This window comes from Colias philodice, chromosome 14, assembly GCF_061535455.1.
Source record: "Colias philodice isolate Cphi_HAF_F1 chromosome 14, ilColPhil1 Martin Lab GWU primary, whole genome shotgun sequence".
Classification (NCBI taxonomy): Eukaryota; Metazoa; Arthropoda; class Insecta; order Lepidoptera; family Pieridae; genus Colias; species Colias philodice.
The window spans coordinates 1,185,396-1,208,029 of record NC_143099.1 but is presented as its reverse complement, the minus strand read 5'-3'; the positions used below and the strand labels follow the sequence as shown (position 1 = coordinate 1,208,029).

Genomic DNA, 22,634 nt, shown 5'->3' with positions numbered 1-22,634 from the left:
AAAAATTTAGTGTAACATTTTTTCGTTACGCGCCATGTTTTTCTTATCCATACCACGCGTGATTCGACGTATTTCTGTAATGTTGCATATATAGTAGGTAGATAAATTATTTTTTGAAAAATAAGGTCATAAAGAAGTTTCACTTCTTACGTGTGTACACTAGTACACGCACACATTTTTGTCTACACTAATATTATAAAGAGGAAAACTTTGTTTGTTTGTTTGTTTGTTTGTGTGTTTGTTTGATTGTAATGAATAGGCTCATAAACTACTGGACCGATTTTAAAAATTCTTTCACCATTCGAAAGCTACATTATCCACGAGTAACATAGGCTAGGTTTTATCCCGGAAATCCCACGAGAACGGGAACTATGCGGGTTTTTCTTTGAAAACGCGGGCGAAGCCGCAGGCGGAAAGCTAGTTTTAAATATAATAGTGCACTTTTAGTAGGTAATGCTACCAGAATAGCATTGTAGTAATGCTAATGCTAATAGAAACATATAAAATCACAATATTATTTCGCTTTATTTTTATGCAGATTTAAATAAACTTCCTAACTATTTCAGTTTTATCGTTTTTTTTAAATACATTATAATGGTTTCTATGAATACCCAGTAATAATGGATATCGCAAGCAAAATCAATATTATCAATTAAAAATCGATAAACAACCTGGCTGTAACTCAAGCACACAAAGAGTTCTTATTTTTATCTGACATTTATGATAATAGGAAAATTATCGGCCGCGAATATCCGCCATCAGTCATGTATTAAGTTATAAGAGCGAGGCTTTTAGCAAAAAAAACGCATTTTTAAATTCAAAGCGTTATGCGATATAGCAAATGCCCCCACATTTGCGACCTTTCCGAGCATAATTTTGTAATAAAGCATCATTATAGGTGTTATAAAAACGATACACATTATTCAAACATTGTTTCTGATAATTTAAAGGTCTTATATCGAGTTCAGGTTTTTGTCGTCAATGAATGGGAAACTTACGGCATAGTTTAGCGACGCGGCGAGCGCGGGCTCGCGATAGGTACTATTTTGTTTTGTTTTTAATCTGTGCGTGGTATGGGTAAACAAATTAATTATCTGTATTCAAAATATACAATTTTATATCTTCAAAATTGTAACCTAATTGCTCTGTTTTTGTATTTTCTTGAATGCTTTGAAATGCCGTCTTTCATAGTAGTTAGTAGGTAGATACTCCAGGTTTTGAGAATGTAATGTACCTAACAAGACATCAATGTTTTTATACTGAAATATTTAATAACTACTAATTCAATTTAAAGATAGCAAAATTAAAGTACAATTATTATCAGTTATCACGTTCTTTTTCTGCCATGATAACCAGCTGCAATAAACAATTTTATATAATTATGTTATTAAATAATTATATGTTAATGATAAATAACGTCATCTCAATATGGATTTAAAAACAAAAAAATATTTAGACATCTAGCCAGGTTACCGACATTACTTTAATATGTAAAATGCTTTTCAACGAACAGTACTTTAGCTGTCTAGAATCTAATTATAGTACTTCGCTTAAAGACTAAATAGTGCATAAATATCGAATAAGTTATTTAAGTCAAAAGTGTTGTAATAATCAATAAATTGATGTAATAATTGAAAATTCTCACCTTATAAATTATCTGTTACCACCTGTCATACTGTTTCGACGAAAGTCTTTTTTATCTGTGCCTGCAACAAATACGCGAGGGTTCGCGCCTTTTTCGACGCTATCGCCATAGACATTAGACAAGGCTTGCGAAGCAATGGCCGTAAATAAACAGCAACGCCATTAATTTTATTGAACAAACGCATGATTAGCACATACATCAAAATAACGTCTATTTTACACGCAATTCGTTGTGTCTTGTCCAATATAGAAAAGACATATCCTTTTAAGTCGACTAATAAATTTACCTCAAGCCTTACTTTACGGCCGTAGGCTATCAAATAATTTGTATTTGGTAATTTTTAGCATAACATTGTACAATCAATATTTACGCACTTTTATCACATAAATTACCTATTCATAGTCATTAACATCATTGCAGTATGAACAAAAATGAGTAAATTATAGGTGAATTTACGTTAATATTCAATCTATGGAGGTATATTTTTAGCAGAGAGTATATTAATGTCGAAATGAGTTTGTAATATCCTGTCCCCGCGGCTATGGGGCTGTAGGCTAGCATGCCACCCTCTGTTCTATATCCAGATTACAGATAAAATATGTGTTTATTACGTTTTAATATTGGATGAATAATTAAATCTATTGTTGGTAGCTACGTTAAGTAACAGGTTTTTTTGTAGTTTGGTTTAGAATAGAGACAGCTCTATACTAATAGCTCGAACATTTTATTTAATTACAATTGAAATTGTTTTTAACACAGTTAAGAAAAATGATAATCATTTATTATCTATCTATCTGCGATTTGTGCACATAGACACAACATAGATTCGTCTTGACAAAGAATAATTACCTAAGTAGGTACCTACGTACTATTATAGTTGTCCGTATAAAACGAGAGATACCTACGGACTTTTAAATTTCGAACGAAAATCGATTTTTGAAAACTTTGACACAGAGTATAACAAACTGCGAGTCAAAGACAATTTAGAATAAATCAGATTGCGCCGAAATAAAGTTGGGTCGACACGAAAATTGATCTTCCCTCAATGGGTCTCGCGGTTATTGAGTTTTCTCGGCAGACAGACGGACCCTCGCAAATTACTTTACTATATTGTCGAGTTCATTTCTGACGAATTGAAGTATTTTTTGCAATTAAAACGCCAATTATGTTTTTATGAGGATATAATTTTTGAAATGATGTAAGTCGTGATTTATTTTAAAATCACTTACGTGAAGGATCGAGTGGGAGTTAAACATACCTACTTATAAAAAGGATCTCAAACCTATATACCTACCTACTTATTTGTATATCATTATTTTGTTCTATTTTTTATTTGCTATTAGAAGTGATAATCAAAGTTTTACATATTCAAAACGTTTTTCAAACCTCATTGTTTTCCTTTACATAATTTCAATCGTCAGTATATCTTCACTCAAACCGAAAAACCTAACTACAAAATTAGCGGATTACTTCACAACACCGTCGAGCCCCACTAACGTATTAAGAACCATTATTATTTTTACAACCCTTAAACAAAACAGCTATTATTAGCCATTATAGTATCCTCTTTACCCTCTTGTAATTCTAAACATTGAAAAACGACACTAACAAGGCTCTCTGGGGAAATCGGAAAAACTGTGAAAACACACTTGTGTACTTACTAAATGTTCGACATGTGACAACTCCTTGAATTTTGCGGTTAATTGAATGGCCTGTGGCTCGAGTGAGGGGTGCCAGCGAGTTCGTTTATCCTTCTATATCCTACTAATATTAAAAATGCGAAAGTTCTCTTTAACGCAAATACTACTGAACTGATTACAATGAAATTAAGCACACATATAGAGGGTAACTTGGATTAACACATAGGATAGGTTTTATCCCGGAAATCCCACGGGAACGGGAACTTTGCGGCTTTTAAAAACGCGGGCGAAGCCGTGGGCGGCTAGTATTTTATATTTTTACATAAACCATCACACAGAACGAAAATTCGGCTCGGATAATTACATTGTAAACATAGAAAAAGTAAGCAAAATATTACATAAAGCAAATGCAGTTTCAAGGTTATTTAAAACGATCAAGAATTTCAAATAGCTCACCGGTAAATTATAAAAGCATACATTTTTTTAACTTTTTATTTTTTAACTCTACATTTTTAATATTTTGAAAAGTTTTAGTAAAATACGTATTAACTATTAATTAATTGTTAAAATGTGTGTTGTGTAGTGTAAGCCTCATATAGCAATATATAGTTATATATACAGGTATTTTACACAACCTAACGATTATTGACACATTCATAAGATTTTAATAATAAGTAGGTACACCTCTTATCACTTACCCCAAACTCCCATAAGAACTAGGGTGTCAAGTGCTCACTCCCTAGTAACAAAGTTAAACACTAATAAGTGTTCGCTATTAATATTTATAGAATAACGACTTATCTAATGATAGCATTAGAAAATGTAGGTATGCTTTTTTCCTAAGACATATACCTATGCAAATATAGTCACTACAATTTATATAGTTATAAATTTAAATATTTAATATTAATAAATTTAAATCTTATATATAAAAATGAATCGCAAAATGTGTTGGTAAGCGCATAACTCGAGAACGGCTGAACCGATTTCGATAATTCTTTTTTTATTATATTCCTTGAAGTACGAGGATGGTTCTTATGCAGAGAAAACGTAAACATGTACCACGGGCGAAGCCGGGGCGGACCGCTAGTTTATAATAAAATTATAAATTTAAATCATTGAGTAGGTACTTATTACAAAAGCAGTCCCATATTCCGTATCTGATACTAGCTTACCGCCCGCGGCTTCGCCCGCTTTGTCTTAAACCTAATAAATTATATACTAAAACCTTCCTCTTGAATTACTTACTCTACCTATTGAAAAAACCGCATCAAAATCCGTTGCGTAGTTTTAAAGATTTAAGCATACAAAGGGACATAGGTCATAGGGACAGAGAAAGCGACTTTGTTTTATGATACCTATGTATATCAATTTTGAAATATTTAAGTACATTATATTAGCAGGTATCATGAAAAACTTTCCCGTCAACTTTCGTATTGGTAAAGGTACATTCATAAGTGATTCGCCTGTTGCTAAAAGTAAAGTTAGGACTAAGTTTAAATCAGTCTCATAATATAAAGTAAGTAGGTAGTATGTTATTCTGTGCAATTTAATGTATTCCTTACTTAATTTGGATTCATACCTTAATTTGTTAGTATTCGCGTTTCGCGTACCTATTGTGTAGGTACGTGAAAAGAACTTCTACTTATATGAAGGAATTCGGTAAATCGATTCAGCAGCATTTATTAAGATTTCTCCACATATACCTAGCGCATTAACTCAAAGCTTAATCAAAGTGTTTTTAAATGTCTGGTGTTAGTAATTTTTATTTAGGGTAATGAGTTATGAGATAGGTACCTAGTTGTTCAATGTCTCTACCACACTACATTGAACAACTACCTATCTCATTGATTGATTTTCTTGAGGCTTTTTTCTTCACTAAACATCTGGCGTCTAGCCAACATTATGTGTGTAAACATTGTATAAAAAGCGCGGATCCGTCTTGACTCTTGGACGCACCGCGCAATAGGAATGCCCAGAAACTGCAGACTTGTGACGTCATAGAAAAGAGCATATTTGTCAGGAAATCATATAACTAGTATTATCTGTAGATTTCTGAAAAAAAATCGTTTTATAACGAATCAAAATATAAAATGCTCATCTTTAGAGCAGTTTCTCATCATATCATATTGTAGTCATAGAATTTCCAAAGAATTTTCAATATTGTTTATTAGCTGGTTTTTCACATAACGTCATGTTTATATTTAAATTTTAAACCTAATCATAATTCGAAAATCCTCACTTTTGCATATCGAAACCATCTGTCCAACTTCAAAGTAATTCGGCGTCCAAAAAAGCGGCATGAAATAATAAAATGCCCCAATGATTATTACGAGACGTCTGCGTAATTTCGGTTAAAAAAATAGATAACATTTTTGCGTGTTCGTTTGATGGATGGCGGGAATGACACCGATTAATCATGGCCACGCCTCGGGTGCAACTAATTATCTACCATGAACCACTGTTGGGGCTTAACCTAAGTTTGCAAACACGAAATTATAGGCTACTGACTGTTAGTGGAAGGAAGCGTTTAACCCGACGTGTCATCCAGATCCTATTATGTAGGTATAACTATGCTCAGTACAAATATAATGGTAAGTACGTAATTCCTAACATTTAATAGTAGGAATGAACTTAGGAATATGGATGTATTCAGCGATATTGAAATTAGAAATAATGAAGCGATTAAGTTATTATAATAAATTTGTAAACTGATTCAATTACCTACATATTTCGTTATACGTTTTGTAAACATCAACAAAAAACGGTATTACCCACAACACTGCAAATATCTATTAAATTAAAACGTACTTTACATTGTTTTAATAAATCCATCCATATCGTTCATAAAAACCTTGTCAACTAATGAAATAAAAGCTGGCTGAATGGAATTATGTTTGAGCACGCAGAGAAAACAAAAAAAAAGTAAAAAGTTACAAGCTGTCAAATTGCGTGACAGCGCGCGACGGGAACTCGATACAAATGGCCGCCAATAGGCCTACAGATAAAAAATTTCGGAGACATAATAAGTATTGCTTCTGGACAGGATTAGGTGTGAAATTGTGGGAATTCGACAAATTGGGGTGAACAAGATTTATGTTGTATACCTACTAAGGTTGTAGATGTCTCATATTTTTCTACAAAAAATATCGCAGTATAAACAATTTTCAGTACATTTTCTTAACTTTATCTCATAGTAAACGTTCACAAGTTACGTAATAGTATATTTTATCTTCCCATACGTTTAGTAAAAAGGTAGGTATTATCGATTTAATTGGGGTCAAACCAGCACAGATAATAAAAAATGTTAAGCTTCACAAAACATGGAAATGTGGTCTGAATGCTAATAGTGCAGTCTAATGATACAAACATTTACATACCGGTAAAGGAAAACAATTTTGCATATAATTAATTTATTAGTACGTAATCCATAATATTATGTTTTAGCTAGACAACATTTTAAAATATTCTATTATTCTTCTATTCTCTATAAAAAGGAAACCTAAAAAAATTATTAGGTGTACCAAAATTAGTTCAAAAAAATTATTAAACCGTACCTACTATTAAACAAATAATTTTAATTTTAATACGTAGATATCATTTAATATCTAAACAAATTGCAAACAGTCCATTAGCTTAATTTAGGGCCGATGCAACAATTATATTGCAATCAGCAACGGGAAAGCTCATTATTTTATTTTATTTTTTTTATATTTGTCGGGAACATTCTATATAAAATTATAAAAGGACTTTTAATGAGATAAATTAAAATTCAAAGGAAATTTCGGAGCTTTTCTTCTTTGGTAAAGTAAGTACCTACAGAGTAGGTATATAGGTAAGTATTGTTCGCATCCGTTTTCACCTATTTCGAATATCAGTTATTAAACAACCATTTATTCCGTATATTATCATAAGTCACTAAGTAATATTTACTCTGATACCTTACCTCACCTACCTCCTGCATACGATCTTTAACCACCGCGCACCGCGCCGGTCTCCACAATTATTTTTCCTTTCTTTATCACCAGTTCTTGAGAATCGGTCCACCCGTTTCGGAGGAGTATGCAGACTAACATTGTGACACGAGAATTTTATATATAAGATTTAAACAGCTGTTGTAAAGGAGACTTTAAAATCATATAAAGTTCTTATTTTATAGCGCTACAAGATATTGTAGGACAATATAGAGATAGAATTTAAAATTAATAAAATATTAGTACCATTACCATTAGTTTACAAACTGTTAGGTATTATTCGTATTCTATGCTCCCTTTTCATTTGCATTTTATTTGCATCTTTTTCTTACATTCATGACATTTAGTTTTTTTTTTTAATTTAAACATAGGTATCAAAAACATTATGTTATAAAAAAACAAATATTTCAGCAATTTATAAACGACACTGTTTACATGTTTACTATTTAGTAGATATGAAAGGTCATTTCAAAATGCAAAAGTAGGTACTAGGTATTGAGGTCTATGCAAATCTAGTCATTGTGGCATGCCCTAGGTTCCATATAAAGATAGTTAATTAGATTTAGGATGTTATTATAATTTTTCATAATAATACAATGATGAAAAATTATAATGCAAGGACATCTTACAACTGTAGTTCATATTTAAAAGCATCGGAGATTTAGCCTCAGTAAAACTGTGTCCTAACTGTAGTACCCGTGATATAGATACAAAGACAAAAATTAATTGAGATATATAATATTGTGTAAACAAAAGGTGTACTATTAAATATACAATGAATGGTCACTAATTATGACATTAATAAATGTCGCGCAGGAACTTTAGTTCCTACTTGTACTGCATTCCTTATATGACATGTTTAAAATGTCAAAAATTATAATTAGGGATCCTTATATGATATACGAATAATTGTGAGAATGTCTTGTTGTTTGTACAAATATTTACTTAGAGCTGAAATGTATCCTTTTGAATACTTTGCAAGCTTTTTAATTAAAAATTATTACCAACTTCTACACACATTTTTATTTTAAATGCCCCCATATATTAGGTATATAGTTAAAATAAAACTAGAAAAAATTGCGTTCATATATTTTTTCAATACCGGGAATCGAACCCATACCTACCCTCTGGGTTCAAGTCACTCACCCCAATTGTCAATGAACTGGTCACATCATTTAACTAAATTATACAACATCCAAGTTGTTTTACACATATCTGCATGTTGTATAACGAGTACATGTTATTCACAGCAAAACCTTGTCATATGAGATGCATTTGGATCAAACAAAAAATCAATGCTCGCTAGGCTTTAGCATTCCGCGGATTTTAAGGTCAGTTACGTCTTAGAACGTAATTAACGGGTTCGTAATTAACGATAATCCGCATTTACATTGAATGTATGCAAATAGTAAATAATGAAGTAATAAGAAAGAGATTCTACAAGTCCTCGAGCGACGGAACCGTCGCAAAAAACTTTACAAACTTGTGATTAGCATGAACATGAGTTGCCACTGGTTTTGTCTATGCTTTTAGTATCATTATTGACGATCTGTACAATGCCTTAGTTTTGACAGATGGACTTGGCCTTTGACATGTTCTAAAAAAACATCGTTTAATTTTTTTTCGATGAATGAGAATAGCGCACTGCGCAATGTACACATTGTCGAAAATTAGGATTGTTATATTTTATAATTCATGAATAAATAAATAAATTGTATTCTTGTTATATATGTTTTATTTTATGTCAAATTATGTTATTTAGTTGCAGTAACTTTACTTATTATTAGGTACACTTTTACGCTAGATGATTGCCGACGGTTCTTATTGGAGACTTTCTTCTGCTTGAGAAAAATGTACCTTTGGTAAAACCCATAATAAATAAGGCTAATCGGGAAATTCATTCTAAATGCAACTGTATTAAAATTAACTAAATACTTAATAATGTACTGGGCCATATTAGAAAATTGATAACATACCTACTTATGTTATTACACATATCTATATTCTTCATCTTCTTCTTTTCAATGAAAATTGAAAACATAATATTTACCTTGTACAATTACCTTGAACATAACCTATATCATACGACTCTATCGTCTGTGGTTCCACGGTTTAGATATTATCATTCGATGAGCGCGCTCCTGTCACAAAAATATCAATAAAAAAATGAGCATAAACAAAAATAATTTTACTCAAACGTACAACCAAGTCCCAACACTAGTATATTCCCTTTACTGCGTTTATAAGAAACTTATTAGTCACTTATTCGTAAAAGCGAACTCCGTGTAAGTAAGTAGACACTGGCCTGTGAGAACTACAACATTGCCTTTATTGGTATTTTTAGTCTGTGCAGATGAACCTGTTTGCAGCACAGGCTATATTCAAATCGTGTAACCTATCCTTAGGTTGCATAATTAAATACGGTGAAATCAGCTTGGTTCCGTAGATAATAGATTCCACTTTCGAGAATCGATGGATCGCCGATTCTCGAAATATTGTGGGTGATGTTTTGATTTCTTTTATACTTAGATATACATTTCCTAAATAGTATCGGAATTGTACACATTTCCTAGGATTCGTATACAATTCCTTGATTTCAAACATTTCCGTTAACAGATACATATTTTGTAATTTATTTATGTAATGGAATATCATATTGCGAATGCAACGAACGCTAGCAGTTTTTTCTTGAGCTGAAAATTTAACCTATGAGAAAAAAAATGTTTTAGAAACGTTTACAATTTACAGCAGTTAATTTTTCTAATAATTTATCTTAACTCTATAACTCGCTACCAAAACATCCAAAAACCTATAACCAATTTAGACAGTAGGTACCTACCTATTATCACAGTATTTTTGTGGTAGATATTATTTATAAGAAATCTACATCGTATTACTACATCGCTTAACTTTGCAATAAAAACTAACGCAGTTTCAAAAAATATTTCTCCTCTTTTTATTTTAATATAAGAAACAAATCAATGTTGAATGGCCAAATTAATTCGCACACCATTTAAATACCAATTCAACACATTGACTAATGGACATTTAGAAGTATGTAGATCACATCCTAAATCTAATTAACTATCTTTATAAGGAACCTAGGGCATGCCACAATGACTAGATTTGCATAGACCTCAATACCTAGTACTTTTGCATTTTGAAATGACGTTTCATACTACCTAAATAGTAAACATGTAGGTAAACAGTGTCGTTTATAAATTGCTGAAATATTTATAACATAATGTTTTTTATTTGTTTAAATTAAAAAAAAACTAAATGTTGTCATGAATGTAAGAAAAAAATGCAAATATGAAAAGGGAGCATACAATACGAATAATACCTAACAGTTTGTAAACTAATGGTAATGGTACTAATATTTTATTAAAGTGAAACTTTTATTACATCGTCTCAAACTTTTTGGTCTGTGTAGCGCATGTCGCGTGTATCGCGGCTGCCGAGTAGGTATACCTACTCGGCAGCCGACCGACACGCGACATGCGCTACACAAAGCAGTGTTCGGAACCGTTCGAATAGTTTCACTTTTACCGTGGTTTCATAAAACCACACAACATTTTTTATTTTAAATTCTATCTCTTTGTCCTACAATATCTTGTAGCGCTATAAAATAAGAACTTTATTATTTATATGATTTTAAAGTCTCCTTTACAACAGCTGTTTAATTAAATATATTTATGTTTTTGATAATTTACTCAAACAAAAACTGCCAAGTTTATTTATTTTATGATATTAATAACACTTGAAAAATAACAATTTCGAGTATAATATTATGATTGTGTCGCATATTATTTTATATACTTCAAATATAATATGAAGTACTCTACACTAAGTGACAAGTTCGTTAAAACAATAGCAAATTATATTTACCCTCTATATTCTTTGTTATCAAACTCTTTTGTTTTACAGAAATATGTCGCTAAAAACGTTTTAGCACGTTATTAGTCATACACTAAACTGCTGCTCATAATTTGATAGACCTTTTTTTTAAACGATAGCACTTTGTTTGCGGATCACGTTCGAGGGGTTTTTTATATAGTTTATTAATTAAAAGTTTAATGAGAGTGTGTTCACCTTAACTTATTGGTATGCGACTACCCTATGTTAAGGGTCGTTGCTCATTTAGCAAATTATTAAATTTTTAAGTGAATTAAGTGGATGATAAGTGAATGCTTAAAGTAAGTAGTTGTAGTACTACATAAGTTACAATATATTAGGTATGTTGTTTAAAATAGTATGACACTGATAAGCAGATTTTAATGAAATATCCACGAGAGCCCTTACATACATAAACTTTTAACGGTTAAGTTCATTTTAAGTAGGTAATGCGATAATATTACTTGAAATGAAATACCTACATGTTTCGTTTACCTAATTGATGTAGGTATACATTCAATTATTATAATTCTACCTAGCTTACATCTTACCTATTTACCTACTGTACTGTAATTTACTCAAGTTTATTTATTTATTTAAAAATAATATTCCATTCCAATTTATACCACAGGACAGTTCTTTGGCATCTAAGGTATTATGCAGTTAGATATAAGTTACATATTATGTAAAATTGAATTGTAATATTGACATCAAATGATTGATTTCAAAAGAGCAACTATGGAGTTTCTTGCCGGTTCTTCTCCATAGATACTGCTTTCCGAACCGGTGGTAAATGTTAAAAATATGTAATGACGATTCGAAAGTGTTTTTAGGGTTCCGTAGCCAAAATGGCAAAAACGGAACCCTTATAGTTTCGTCATGTCCGTCTGTCCGTCTGTCCGTCTGTCCGTCTGTCACAGCCGATTTACTCGGAAACTATAAGTACTACAGTGATGAAATTTGATGGGAATATGTGTTGTATGAACCGCTACAAAAATATGACACTAAATAGTAAAAAAAAGAATTGGGGGTGGGGCCCCCCATACATGTAACTGAGGGATGAAATTTTTTTTTTCGATGTACATACCCGTGTGGGGTATCAATGGAAAGGTCTTTTAAAATGATATAAAGCTTTCTAAAAAACATTTTTCTTAAAGTGAACGGTTTTTGAGATATCAGCTCTCAAAGTCGTAAAAAGTATGTCCCCCCCCCTCTATTTTTATAACTACGGGGTATAAAATTCTAAAAAAAATAGAGGTGATGCATGCTAATTAACTCTTTCAACGATTTTTGGTTTGATCAAAGTATCTCTTATAGTTTTTGAGATAGGTTGATTTAACTGTAATTTATTATATTTGCTGCTACGGAACCCTTTGTGCGCGAGCCCGACTCGCACTTGGCCGGTTTTTTAAAGAAGTCTAGGTAATTGAATAAATAAATGTTTGAGTTTATTCTAAATTAAGAGGATACAAGTAGAAATAATACAAAGTAATATGTTTATGAATATAATTTTATTAACAATTTTTACTTTAATGACTGTATTGAAGTCGATATTTACAATTTCGTAGTCATAATATAATACATTTTTACAAATCTCTCGATTCTATAGCTATTATATGCTAAATATATTAAATAATGCACAATATAATATGTAAATACATATATGAAATGTTTCGTTTATATTACATATATTATTTTACCTACAATATACTTAATTTTATTGTAGAACAATATTTTGGATAAACAGCTACGGATAAAATTTATTTGCGCAATAAAATGTGACTTTTCATTAACCAATGATGTAGGTTTCCTTAAGAAACCCTTATTAAAAATTAAAACCTGTATTGATAAAAGGGCATAGAGTTAGAGCCTTAAAAAGATAGAGCTTTCCCTAATACAATAAATATTAAAAATGTATAAGCCACAAAAAGGAATAAAGTTAGTAAAATTTGTAAAATTATCTGATGTATAAATAAATTATGAAATATAAACGAAACAAGTCATTTGAAACGGTAATACTTAGGTAGTTATAATTTACAAGCAACAAAATTGTCATCACTTTCATAAATTCGATGAAAATGTATTGAAATGCTATGATACGGTGTTAGTTTCTAATTAATATTTAAATAGTAATTGTGTTATATATTCACCTGCTTCATAAATATTTAAAAGAACCGAATTAGTGAATTTTTTACGCATTTATTTATGAAGTAGGTACTAGCGGTCCGCCCCGGCTTCGCCCGTGGTACATGTTAACGTTTTCTCTACATAAGAACCATCCTCGTACTTCAAGAAATATAATAAAAAAAGAATTATCGAAATCGGTTCAGCCGTTCTCGAGTTATGCGCTTACCAACACATTTTGCGATTCATTTTTATATATAAGAAGAAGATAAAAAATTAAAACAGATCTTAGGCCAGTATTATCGCTAGGTAAGTTAGAGTTCTTAGGCCAGTATTATCGCTAGGTAAGTTAGAGTTCTTAGGCCAGTATTATCGCTAGGTAAGTTAGAGTTCTTAGGCCAGTATTATCGCTAGGTAAGTTAGAGTTCTTAGGCCAGTATTATCGCTAGGTAAGTTAGAGTTCTTAGGCCAGTATTATCGCTAGGTAAGTTAGAGTTCTTAGGCCAGTATTATCGCTAGGTAAGTTAGAGTTCTTAGGCCAGTATTATCGCTAGGTAAGTTAGAGTTCTTAGGCCAGTATTATCGCTAGGTAAGTTAGAGTTCTTAGGCCAGTATTATCGCTAGGTAAGTTAGAGTTCTTAGGCCAGTATTATCGCTAGGTAAGTTAGAGTTCTTAGGCCAGTATTATCGCTAGGTAAGTTAGAGTTCTTAGGCCAGTATTATCGCTAGGTAAGTTAGAGTTCTTAGGCCAGTATTATCGCTAGGTAAGTTACAATTGACTATGAATTATCCCATTCAAAACTTTAGGATAATGCTTAATTGATAACGATTAATGTAATCCTAATTAGGAATAATAAGAAGTAAATCATACATTGTAAAAGCAGGATAAAATGTCGTTACCTTCTAATTTTTACAAGCATTTTCACTGATAAACTTTTCAATACTTTATTGATTAAACGCATATCACAGACATACATACATACATGCATACAAAAATTGAAAGCAACATGATGTTTAAATTGAGAGCACATTTTTTCATAATTATAAAAGTTTTAAAATTTTAAGAAAAGACAATTTTTAACGTGGGCAGCATTTGAAACCGTGTCTTTCACTTCATCGTAAGCCTTTGACAGGCTACCTAAAAATTTTAATTTCAAATCCTACTAAGATAGGTAAGTACCTACCTATTTGTAAAATATCAAGAAACAAGAGTGAGTTTCAGTCATAGACAACACATCATTTTCGCTACATTGGCTACAACTATTATTAACGCCAAAATTTACGAATATGGATGTTCGTGTTTTTTATGCAAAAATAGAAGAAATTTAGAGATAGATTAGGTATAGTCTGCATTAGTACGCAATGTCTCTGTGACATCTCTGTTTTTATATACCTAATAAATAGAATATAGATCTTCGCACGGCTTCGCTCGTTTTGTAGAAAACTTACACAAATTATGTATATACGAAGACCTCTCTCAAGAACCACTCTATCTACCTCTGTCCCTATGTATCTATGTTAAACTAGCGGTCCGCCCCGGCTTCGCCCGTGGTACATATTTACGTTTTCTCTACATAAAAACCATCCTCGTACTTCAAGGAATATAATAAAAAAAGAATTATCGAAATCGGTTCAGCCGTTCTCGAGTTATGCGCTTACCAACACATTTTGCGATTCATCTTATATATAAAATTCTCGTGTCACAATGTTAGTCTGCATACTCCTCCGAAACGGCTTGACCGATTCCTCTGAAATTTGGTAAGCATATCGGGTATGTCTGAGAATCGGCCAACATCTATTTTTCATATGTACCACGGGCGAAGCCGGGGCGGGCCGCTAGTTTTTATATATAAAGAAAGAAGAAGAAGAAGAAAGATGTTTAAAGCATTAGGTAAGCAAGCATACGGACAGACAGCGGCAGCATTGCCGTGCAATAAACTTCTCGTTTAATCTACAAAATTAAATGAAGAGTCCGGATGATAATAAAAGAATATTATTGATGTATGTATGATTGTACCTATGGACACAATGTTTTCATTCAAGCATTGGCGATTAATAAAGGTTTTATTTATGTTTATATTGGTTTCACTTTTCATAAACATAGCCAATACATATTTATAATCACTACATAGTAGGTATAAAACAAAGTCTTATACTATGTAGTGATTATAGATCTCTGTCCCTATGTGCCTATGTATGCTTAAATCTTTAAAACTACGCAACGGATTTTGATGCGGTTTTTTTAAATATATAGAGTGATTCAAGAGGAAGATTTTAGTATATAATTTATTATGTTTTAGACAAAGCGGGCGAAGCCGCGGGCGGAAAGCTAGTAATAAAATAAAAATAACCTTTTGTAGCGTAAGGAGAGTAATGATTTGGACTAGCAGACTAACTGGTAGGTTTTCATTTGTATTTTGTGATTCTTAAACATAATAAACGCTTACATTTAATAGGACTTTGCAACCTACACTTTATTTCTTCGTGAAATCTTAGTTACACCTTAGTTATAAAATATAGGTAGGTAGATAAAATATACCTAGTGACGTTCATTTTATAATGTGTGATAACTTTTTAATGTGTTTTATGTTATACCTAAGCATTTGTATAATTCTGTTGCCGCAACAAAATCGTGCGGAACGGAGCGTTGCGACTGCGTCATCGCGGCGTCACGTCGCGGCGCCGTGCGATTGGCCGCGGATTGACCCCACTGTCCTCTACTACTTTGACTCGCCACGCAACCGCTGAGCAGGACACTCCCTCACTAAAATTAATCTACCAAACGCATTCTGTAATTTTGATTATTAAACTACTTATATACGCACAAGTTTATTTTCATCTTCTTTCGCCACCTAAAATCTAGAACCAGTCGTCAACATTTACTGGACCTTCGACACCGGATCACATCCTGGATTTTGGAGACGCAATCGGCAAGGAAGTCGCAAAATTACAGTGCAGTTTGGTAAGACGGCCAGCTAATTTATCCAACCCTGTAAAGCTTCATCTGAGTGATACTGTGCTTTGTATATTCCAGAGCTTTTGGTGTTGCTTGCCTCCTCACGTGCTTTTACGCAGCCGAAGAATCTGCTTCACGTGGCACGTAAGTACTTGTAGCTTTTTACTTCAGTCATTATGTCTCTTTCTGAGCAAAAGGAGCTTAAGGATTTGAGAAAAAAAAGGGGATTAATCAAATGTAGATTAACGAATTTTAAGAAATATGTTTCGTCTTTTGAAAACGTGGATCTTGATACACATCAAAGGGCAGAACTAAAATTACGTATACCAGGTGCACAAAGTTTAATGAACGATTTCAACCAAGTACAAAGTAAAATCGAAGATCTTGTCCCGGAGTCAGAAACGGATAAACTCATAGAATCACGCGTAGAGTTTGAGAGGGAATATTATGTTGTCCTGGCGATGCTGGACTGCATGGTAAACCCAGATAATTCCGAGGATAGATCTAATAAATCCATTGACTGTTCCTTAGCGCACGACCATACGACCTGTAACAATTTTAATAACGATTCAGTAAAATTACCGACTATTTCTGTACCTAGCTTTGACGGTTCACATGAACACTGGGTAGAATTTCGCGATACGTTTTCATCCTTAATTCATAATTCGAAAACAATACCACCGGTTCAAAAATTCCATTATTTAAAGGCGAGTTTAAAAGGCGATGCCAAAATCGTTATAGAAAACGTAGAATTTTCATCCGAAAATTATATGGTTGCATGGGAGCTTTTATTACACCGTTTTAATAACACGCGTTTGATAGTGCAAAGTCACATTAAGGCAATATTTTCACTTCAAAACGTAGTCATCGAATCAAGTCATCGATTTCAAACGAAAGTCATCCTACTTTAGTAAATAAATATACTAATTGGGAAAGCTTCAAAAAGGACTTAGAATCTGTGATAGAATTAAAAATTCCTCTAAAATGCGAGGAAGATCTGGAGCATGAAATCAGAAAATTTATTGTTGATATACAGAAAAGCGCTTGGAATAATACACCTACTGTTAGAAAAAGCAAAAGATCCAATAATTATCCGCCAGAAATAATAAATCTTATAGCCAAAAAAAGACAACAAAGACAGATATGGCACCATACGAGATTTCCACATGATAAAACAGTACTTAATAATCTTACTAAAAGACTGAAAAGAACAATTCAAAAGTTTCAAGATGAATCAATGGATATCTTCCTTAGTCATCTAACTAGTGATCGTACAACAGATTACTCCCTTTGGAAAACCACAAAAAGTTCAAAAAAACCAATGACGCATATCCCACCAATCAAAGATGTGAATGGGAGGTGGGCAATCAGCAACGAGCAAAAAGCAGCAAGATTTGCACAACATCTGGAGCAAATTTTCAAACCCAATGAAGAGAATGAACACTTCACTTTAGTAGAAGAAACAGCAAATGATGAGCTAGAAATAAGACTAGTCACTCCAAGAGAAGTATCCAGTGAAATTAAACGACTTAGCCGAAAGAAAACACCTGGCTATGATCTCATTACTGGAGAAATCCTTAGAAACCTTCCGCGGAAGGCTATTGTCAAACTAACTACAATCATTAATGCTACCTTTAGGCTTAAGTGTGTGCCTGATGTGTGGAAAATAGCCGAAGTTATAATGATACCAAAACCTGGTAAACCGCCACATGAGACTACTTCATACCGGCCGATCTCTCTGCTGCCGATCATGTCAAAATTATTTGAAAAACTTTTCTTGAAACGGTTAAAACCCATAATCGAGGAAAGAAACTTAATTCCTGAGTACCAATTTGGATTCAGAGAACGCCATTCTACAATAGATCAAGTACATAGGATAACCAATATAATTGAAAAGGCTCTAGAAGAAAGAAAAGTTTGCTCCACGGTATTTTTGGATGTGGCGCAAGCATTTGATAAAGTATGGCACGAAGGGCTTATATACAAACTAAGAAATATGCTCCCAAAACAGTTTGCTGACATCTTAGAGTCTTACTTATCACAACGTATGTTTAGAGTAAGAAAAGATGATGCATATTCAGAGCTTAAGCCTATAAAAGCTGGAGTACCGCAAGGAAGTGTCCTGGGTCCTATTCTGTACTTGTTGTACACTTGCGATATTCCTGAGTTAGAGAACAACACCATTGCAACATTTGCGGATGACACAGCTATAATGGCTACAGGTGACACTCATGAAGAAGCAGTAGAAAAAGTTCAGACAGCTGTTAATACGATCTTTGACTGGACGAAAAAATGGAGAGTAAAACTCAATGAGTCTAAATCTATTCACATAGACTTCACAAACAAAAAGCCAAATTATCATCCGGTATACATAAATAATCATGTAATACCTTATCAAAATACAGCGAAATACCTGGGTATGACTCTAGACGCAAAGCTTCGCTGGAAGGCTCATGTCAAAAAGAAACGCGAGGAGCTAGAGCTTCGCTATAAGGCTATGTACTGGCTAATTGGCAAGCATTCTACACTTTCAAAGCAAAACAAATTACTCTTGTATAAACAAGTCCTTATGCCTTTGTGGACTTATGGTAGTCAGCTTTGGGGCTGTACCAAACAAAGTAATATCACTATCATACAACGATTCCAAAATAAAGTGCTGAGAGAGATCGTGAATGCTCCCTGGTACATTAGAAATGACGACCTACATCGGGACCTTAAAGTAGATCTCGTCACGGACATAATTAAAAAAAACGCCGAAGCTCACGAACGCAGACTTCACCATCATGTGAACGTCGAGGCTATCCAGCTCCTTGACAACACGGACATAGTGAGAAGACTAAAAAGGACAAAACCTTTTGAGTTAGTTTAGTGAAGTGTCAGTGTAATATAGTGAGTGCTATTCATAAAGAACACATGAACAAAGTGTCTTCGCCTTAAATAGAGACATTAAGAAAAGTGTTAATGGACACATTCTTAGACATACTATACCTAGCAAATTAAGTTAGATTTATATTACTCATTAGCCTATAGTAAAGGGCTAGATCGTAATTTTCAATAATGATACCTTAGGTTCATTATTTTAGGTAAAAAAAAAAAAAAAAAAAAAAAAACTTCAAAACGTCTCAAGAGAATCGGCTATTCAATTACACAATTTAATTGATACAGTTTTAAAAAATTTACGTATTCTTAAAATCTTAGGAGAACCCACGGAATACTGGGACACTTTGATTATTTATATCGTAGTTTCAAAGTTAGATCCTACCACTGAACGCGAGTGGGAACAATTTAAAAACACATTTTATAAATTACATAAGGACAAAATTATTAAACTAAACGATTTATTAGAATTCATTAAAGAAAAAGCCGATTTATTAACTACACTATCCGTAAATCACAATAAACCTAGTATTTCAAATAACTCAAATAAATTTTCTACTTACCAAAATAAAAATTCATCATCCAAAATTCATTGCAACATAGTTTCGGATAACAAACAATCTAAATCGCAATCCAATAAGTCGCGCAGCCATTACAAGTCATGTTTGCTATGTAACGAAAGGCATCAGCTGTATTCATGCCAGAAGTTTCTCGACTTATCTCCGCAACATAGGGTTAATTTCATAAATGATAAAAACTTATGCATTAATTGTATGCGCCCAGGTCATTTAGTTGGTACTTGTCTTTTTGGTCCGTGTAGAAAGTGTGAACAAAAGCACAATAGTTTACTTTGTGATGCAATTAAATTATCACCAATTAAACAAAATACAGTGACGTTAACTACGTACGAGCACCCCTCGCTTACTAATACGCATCCCGTTTCAGTGGTTTCAGTAGATAACGCACACATGCAACTTCAATGTATTAATCACGCACAAACCGTTATGCATACAAAGGATGACAATTATTCGCAACAGATTGTCATATTGTCTACGGCGATAGTTGAAGTATATAATGAATCGGGTGAGTATTATTGCGCACGCGCAGTTTTAGATAGCGGAAGCGAGCGATCCTTTATAACGCAATCGTTTGCAAATAAATTAAATATACGAATATTACAGTCCACTCAACATATTCACGGTGTAGGTAATTCTATTACGCAATGTTCGCAATCTTGTAACATTGAAATTAAATCGCGCGACGGGAGCTTCACTGCCCGTTTTCAATGTTTGATTTTGCCCCAAATTACATCAAAATTGCCTACAACCACGGTTAATTTAAATCAATTTAATATTCCTCACAATTTATTGTTAGCTGATCCCAATTTTTACGAAAGTCAACCTATTGATTTACTGATCGGTGCTGATTTATTTTGGGAATTAATAACCGAAGGAAAAATGCGCCTGAAAAGTGGTCCTTTCCTTCAAAACACCAAATTAGGTTGGATAGTGTCAGGTGCAATTAAATCTTTTCCGTATACTAGTAATAAAAAATTATCACATATTAATTGTAATTATTCGACATTATCCACGGAAGATGATTCACTCGATAAGTTAGTTAGGAATTTCTGGGAATTAGAAGAATTATCCGCGCCTAGCAATAAATTACAGCAATTATCGAGCGAAGATAATATTGCTTGTGAGGAACATTTTATTCGCACAACACGTCGACTTTCCGATGGTCGTTTCTGTGTTTCAATTCCGTTGAAACAATCACCTGAGTTATTAGGTAATACACGCGCACAAGCTGAACGTCGTTTTTACGCGTTAGAGAAACGTCTTCAGCAAAATAATAATTATAAAAAGATGTATTCTGATTTTATACAGGAGTATATTAATTTAGGTCATATGAGTCTCGTCAATACGTATGGGAATCCGCACTATTTCCTACCGCATCATGGTGTGTTTAGGGAGCACGCCACCACAACTAAATTACGCGTAGTTTTTGATGCGAGTATGAAGTCTAGTTCCGGCGTATCATTAAACGACATACAAATGATTGGACCTGCTATTCAAGGTGATTTAATTTCTATTTTATTACGTTTTCGCGAGAATAGGTATGTTGCATGCGCTGACATTGAAAAATTTTACAGGCAATTGAATATTGCTGAAGATCAGCGTGACCTGCAGCTGATCTTGTGGCGGGATGATCCCTCAGAGCCGCTGAGGGTGTACCGACTCAACACCGTGACGTACGGAACGGCATCCGCACCGTATCTAAGTTGTAGGTGTTTAAAGGAATTAGCCAAACACTCGAATATTCCGTATGTAGCCGATACTATTAATAATTGTTTTTACGTTGACGATCTCATAGTTTCATCGAATTCTATATCCGAATTAGAAAATATTTGTAAAGAAACTAGTAGTCTTTTAGATTCAGCATGTATTAAATTACGAAAGTGGATTTTTAGTCATAATTTAAATTTAATTACGCCTAGCGTTAATGAATCGCAAACACACGATCTATGTTTACTGAATAAAACTTGTAACAATAAAACGTTAGGTATCGGATGGAATAGTCTCGATGATTATATTTATTATTTCACACAAATTATACAAAAGAGTGAAGTAGTGACAAAACGTATTATTTTATCGTGCGCTTCACAAATATACGATCCGCTAGGATTATTAAGTCCGTTTATTACTATCGCAAAGCATTTATTACAAAGATGTTGGTTGTTAAAATTGACGTGGGATGAATCGGTTCCTAACGAAATTTCGCAAATATGGGATAAGTTTATAAATGGATTATCTTTTCTTAGTAGTTTACGAATACCGCGTCACGTTATGTGCATTGATCCAGTGCGAACCGAACTACATATATTTACCGATGCTTCACAGGTCGCGTACGGAGCTTGCGCATACGCTCGTACGATCAATGCAACAGCTGATGTCACAGTGCGCTTGATATGTTCGAAGGGTAAGATCGCGCCGACTAAACCTACAACTATACCTAGATTAGAGTTGTGTGGTGCGTTGTTAGGTGCACGATTATATTATAAGCTTATTGGATCACTGCGTTCAAATTTTGATAAAATTGTATTTTGGACAGATTCAATTATCGTTTTAGGTTGGTTAGGTATGCCTATTAATTTATTAAAACCTTATGTTCAAAATAGGACGGCAGAGATTCACGAGCTGACCAAGGAACATCCATGGCGTCACGTCGCGGGCAAGGATAATCCAGCCGATTTAGTCTCACGCGGGCAAAGTCTAGAAGCGCTTAGCTCCTCATCTTTATGGTGGGAGGGTCCGTTATTTTTACATAATGTACATTTTGAATTGTCCGATTTAAAACATTCCAAATTAATTAATACAGATTTACCGGAAATTAAATCTACAAATATTTGTTGTCACATAAGTAATAATTTAAACGATAATTTAATTATTTTTTCTCGATTTTCACAATATAATAGACTTAAACGCGCAGCTGCTTATGTATTACGTTTTATTAATAACGCGCGA

General features: G+C 33.2%; 1 long non-coding RNA gene across 1 annotated transcript in view; it reads left to right on the top strand.

Moving 5' to 3' along the window:
- Positions 1–11,982: 11,982 nt before the first annotated feature.
- Positions 11,983–22,634, top strand: part of LOC149482639 (uncharacterized) — a 66,068-nt gene continuing 55,416 nt past the window's right edge. Inside the window, exon 1 of the long non-coding RNA XR_016316594.1 lies at positions 11,983–12,575. This is a non-coding gene — a long non-coding RNA (uncharacterized LOC149482639). The remainder of the gene's footprint in view (positions 12,576–22,634) is intronic.